Source organism: Halichoerus grypus, chromosome 11 (genome assembly GCF_964656455.1).
Source record: "Halichoerus grypus chromosome 11, mHalGry1.hap1.1, whole genome shotgun sequence".
Taxonomy (NCBI): Eukaryota; Metazoa; Chordata; class Mammalia; order Carnivora; family Phocidae; genus Halichoerus; species Halichoerus grypus.
This window is the reverse complement of record NC_135722.1, coordinates 49,771,997-49,777,867: the sequence shown is the minus strand read 5'-3', so window position 1 is coordinate 49,777,867 and position 5,871 is coordinate 49,771,997.

Here is a 5,871-nt window from a genome sequence, read left to right as displayed (position 1 = left end):
AAAAAGTTGATGGTATTTTGATAGGGATTGCATTAAATTAAAATCATCTCTTTTTGCAGATGATTTGATCTTATATAGAGAAAATCTTAAATACTCCACAAAAACAATATTTGAAATAATAAGCAAATTTGGGGTGTCTGGGTGGCTCAGTCGTTTGAGCATCTGCATTCAGCTCAAGCCATGATCCCAGGGTCCTGGGATTGAGCCCCAAATCGGGTTCCCTGCTCAGTGAGGAGTCTGCTTCTCCCTCTGCCCCTCCTTCTCCCCCTGGTTTGTGCTCTCTTTCTCACTTACTCTCGTTCTCAAATAAATAAAATCTTTTAAAAAAAGAAATAATAAGCAAATTCAATCAAGTTTCAAGTTACAAAATCAACATATAAAAATGTTCATTTTTATACTGTACAATGTACTGTACTGTACAATGTACTATATGATGAACTATCTGAAAAAATGAAAGAGAGAGAAAACAATTTACATTACACTCACAATAGCATACAGAACTATAAAATACTTGGGAATATATTTAACTAAGGAGGTAGAAGATCTGTACACTGAAAATTATGACACTGATGAAATAAAAGAAGACACAAATAAATGGAAAGATATTTTATGTTCATGGATAGAAAGAATAAATATTGTTAAAATGTCCATACTACCCAAAGACATCCATAGATTCAATGCAATCCTGACCAAAATTCCAATGGCACTTTTGAATTGATTTTTGACAAATTTACAAAAGTAATTCAATGGAGGAATGATAGCCCCTTCTACAAATAGTTTTGGAGTAATTAGCCATCTCTGGGAGGGGGTGGAGGGAGAAATGCTCCCACTTAACACAAAGTTAACTCAAAATGAATATGTACCATAAGCTTAAATGTAAAATATGAAACTCTGAAACTTGTAGAAGAAGAGAAAATCTTTGGGGCTTGGGCTAAGTGAAGAGTATTGTTTGACAATGAAAACCCTGTTAAGAGAATGGAGAGATGAGCTACAAACTAGGAGAAAATATTTATAAGCAACATATCTGCCAATAGACTAATATATGGAAAATGTTAAGAACTCTCAAAACTGCACAGTATAAAAAAATAAACAATAAAATTAGACAATAAGCAAAATACATGAACAAACATCTCACTGAAGAGAATGTGCAGATGGCATATAAATTCATGAAAAGATGTCAACATTATTAATCATTAGGAAAATGTAAATTAAAACCACAATCAGATATTGCTATAACATTAAAGAATAACCTGAATGAAAAATAGCACCAAATACTGTCAAGGATGCAGAGGATCTGGATCATTCTTGCATTACTGGTGGGAACAGAAAGTGGGGCAGCCACTCTGGCAAATACTTGGCAGTTTCTTGTAAAACTAACCATGCACTTACCTTATGCCCTAACAATTGTGCTTTTGGGTTTTTATCCCCCCAAAAATGAAAATGTATGTTGATACCAAAACTTGTACACAAATATTTATAGCAGCTTTTTAAAAATAATTGCCTAAAACTGCAAACAACCTAAATGTTCTATAGTCAGCAAATACTTAAACAAACTGGTGAATCCATACAATGAATTGTGGCTCAGCAAAGAAAGAAGACAAACTATTGATGCATGTAATGACTGGATACTTTTAAGAAAATTGTGCTGAGGAAAGAAAAAAGGAAGAAGGAAGGAAGGAAAGAAGGAAGGAAGAAAGGAAGGAAGGAAGGGAGCCAATAATTCTATTTATGTAACTTCCTTGAAATAACAAAATTTTAGATATGGAGCTTAGACAAGTAGATACCAAAGGTTAAGAATAAGGGGAAGGGAAAAGGAAGAGAGGTGAGTAGGTTTATAAAGGATTAGCATTAGGTAGCCTTATGAAGACAGATCGGTTTTGTATTTTGGCTGTGATCGTGTTTATAAGAATCTACACATGATACAATTGCATAAAACTACCTACACATACAGATGAGCGCATGTAAAACAGGTGATATTTAAGTCATCTCTGTGGATCACACCAATGTCAATTTGCTGGTTTTGATATTGTACTATAGTTATGCTTGATGTTACCACTGGAAAAAAACTGGAGGAAAGGTCCATAGGATCTTCCTATATATATTTTTGAAACTTCTTATGAATCTATAATTATTTCAAAATAAAAAGTTAAGGGACACCTGGGTGGCTCAGTCAGTTAAACATCTGCCTTCGGCTCAGGTCATAATCCCAGGGTTCTGGGATCGAGTCCCACATCGGGCTCCTTGCTCAGCAGGGAGCCTGCTTCTACCTCTGCCTGTCACTCCCTCTGCTTGTGCTCTCTCTCTCTCTAACAAATAAATAAAATCTTAAAAAATAGTAAAAAGTTAAGAAAACAAAGACCCTTGATATATAAAGTGTGTTTTGTTTGTTTGTTTATTGAACTTGTATTGAAACACTCACATATATGCTCCTGTAAAACAGGAAACCACCTGTGCTGATGGGAACCACTGAAACCCTGGAGCTATTCCTTTAATATCTGAATAATATGCTCTAACTGTCTATTGGTCAGTTGATGCGAGTGGTGGGAAGAGTGATTAGATTAGGAGACATAAATCTGAAAATTCTTGGAAAATAGCCTCCAAATACAGGGCATTAGTAAGGAAATTGTTGTAGACATGTTGATCTGAAGGCTTGATTCCCTTCAAGGAAAAACTTGCTGCCCAGCTCTGGGAGTGGGGTCAGCAGACGGCCTCCAACTGAGCTTCTGCAGGCAGGGTCTCTCTCTGAGCTGCAGGGCACCATTGCTCAAGGTCATGACCTTCCTTCTTGGGTGACTAAGTGAGGAGAGGTCTTAAAAGTCTGGCCATTTCAACTCCAACATGGGGTAATACTACTGGGTAATAAATAGCTGCTCCACAGCTTTCTGCTATGTTGGTTGAGGTTTTGTCAGCCTGTATCTCAGTTTGATTTCTTCCTTTGCCAAATTCTGTTTCCTCCTTTCTTTCAAAAGTGGAAACTCTAATAAACAACTTTCACCCCAAACTCGATCTTCATATTTGTTTCTGGAGAACCCACCCAGTGACAGGAACATACTCAGTTATCAGGTGTCTCGACCATCTGAGAAAGTATAAAGTTCATTACTCCACAAGAATGTAAATGTTCCGGGTAGAGAGCTACTGTAGGGATTACAATGATATCATGACTGTTTCTGCTAACAAAATCATGCTATGACTATGTGAAAGCATTAAAAAGGTACATCAAACTGTGGGTCATTCTGAGATCAGAACAGAATGTAGGCTAATCAAAGGCACAAAATTAATCTAGACATCAAAATGGTTCTGGATCCCAACTTCACACCATAGAAAAAATTCAATCTGTGATAAAGTTAAAACAAAGCTTTTGTAAAAATAACAGAGGGGTTTTTATTCACTGATTTGGGATTTAAGTTTTCTTACATATTACACACAAACAAGAACCATAAATAAATCTACATTAAAAACAACTTATTTTGTGGAAAAAATATTAAGAGAATGAAAAAGCCAGCTATAGAGTAGCAAAGATATTTGCTATACTTCTATTTAAGACTCATATCAATAATTTATAAATAACACCTGAACATCAACAGGAAAATGACAACCCACTTTTTATAATGGGCAAAAGACCAAAATATGTCCCTCACAAGGGGCAACTGACCAATACATAGATGAAAATTTGTGCACTTTATTGGTCCTTAGAGAAATGCAAATTAAAACCGCAGTGATATAGCACAACACACTCAGTAGAATGACTTATTAAAAACGCTGAAATATCTAGTGTTGTCAAAGATGTAAAGCAGTTGAGACTCGTGAACTGCTGGTGGAATAGAAAATTACAAAATCACTTCAGAAAGGACCTGCCAATATCTACTACTATCATGAACATATGTCTTTCCAAGGAATTGTATTCCTTTGATTTGGTCCAACAGAAATTCTTATGTCTGTGCACACAATGATCAATTCAACGTGTACCAGAATGATCAGAGTAGAATTATTGGCAATAGTCCCAACTATTACTGATTATTGAGAGTAGAAAAGTAAATATGGGCTTTATTCATACAAAGGAATACTATATAAAAATGAAAATGAACACACTACTGCTACATGCAAACACATGGATATTTCTCATAACTTAAAGATGAGCATAGATGTCAAACACAAAGAGCACAAGTAGTATGAGTCCACTTATATAAAGGTCACAAATGGGTAAAACTGATCTAGAAGCTGGATGGCAGAGGGGCACAAAAGGGGCTTTGCTGTGCTGGTAAAGCTCTGTTTCTTGTTCTTGGTGGTAATTACAATGATGAATTTATTTTGCAACAAATTCATTGAGCTGGACCTTCATAATTTGAGTGCATTTCTTTAGGTAAATTTATGTCAATAAGTTTTTACTAAAAAAAAATGCTCATTGAAGTATTCCTTGATTGTCAGTTTAGGTTTATCTATAATACATCTTCCCAATACTATTTTCTTCCTCATTGTATCAATAATTAAATAATCAAATAAATTGAATTTAATCTGTAATTAAATTAAATTGAATCTCATCATTTGCTTAATGAAAAAAAGCATACATCTGTGTGTTCATTTACATATCCTCTATACATACATCTATGACTAGAATCTAATATAGTTGATTTTTCAAAACTTTGCTAAGTAGAATGGTGTTTGTGAGTTAGTGGTTTTAATCTGGAAATGAAAATTACTCTTCATCAGAGACATGTCACTAAATTGCTTGTGACATCAGTTGCAGAAACTGGGGAATATGACATTGATTCTATAGTTTAATCACTTGGATATTCATGTGCCATAAAATTGTAAAAGATGGAGTTTATTTCTCAAATAATTCAGTGTTCAGTGGGGGGAGATAGTTCAAAATATAAATAATTAAAATAAATGTGATTGACTATGACAGAGGTAAACATAGCTGGCACAGACCAAGTACTTATTATATGTTGAGTACTATTCTAACTGATTTAAATTTAAGCCTCACAAAAACTTTATGCGATGGTGATTACCATTACATGCATTTTAGAGATAAGGAAGACAAGATACAATGAGGTTGAATCCTCAATATTTCAAAGTGGCATAGCAAGAGCAGGTCACAGTGTAAACCAAGTACTCAAGTTCCAGCATTCATGCTTTTAATCACATGTCTACTGTGTTGTCATCTTTCTATGGGAAAAGAGTAAGACTCCTGGTTTCCAGATGATTGTCATTTACAATTTCTGTCCTCCATATCTTACTCATAATTTGATTTTTTTTCCTTTATTTTTTAAATTTTATTTTATTATGTTATGTTAGTCACCATACAATACATTATTAGTTTTTGATGTAGTGATCCATGCTTCATTGTTTTTGTGTAACACCCAGTGCTCCATGCAGTATATGCCCTCCTTAATACCCATCACCAGACTAACCCATCCTCCCACCCCTCTCCCCTCTAACACCCTCAGTTTGTTTCTCAGAGTCCATGGTTCATCTCTCCCTCCGATTTCCCCACCTTCATTTTTCCCTTCCTTCTCCTAATGTCCTCCATGCTATTCCTTATGTTCCACAAATAAGTGAAATCATATGATAATTGGCTTTCTCTGCCTGACTTATTTCACTTAGCATAATTTGATTAAAAGTGACTGCCATCCTTGCTCTGTCTTCTTATGGAGAACATGGGGATGGAGGATGCAGACAGAGGGAAAAGAGGAAATCAGGGACTAGACTAGGGAGCTCCCTTCTGTGAGACAGGGCTCTGGGCTCCCATTGGCTTCTGCCAGATGGAGAGAACTCTTACTTCACCAAAGTGATGTCCTGCTCTCCTCTAATTTGCACACAGTCCTCATTTTAGGGACAAGGATTGGGAGTACCTACAGACAAGTGGGGAAA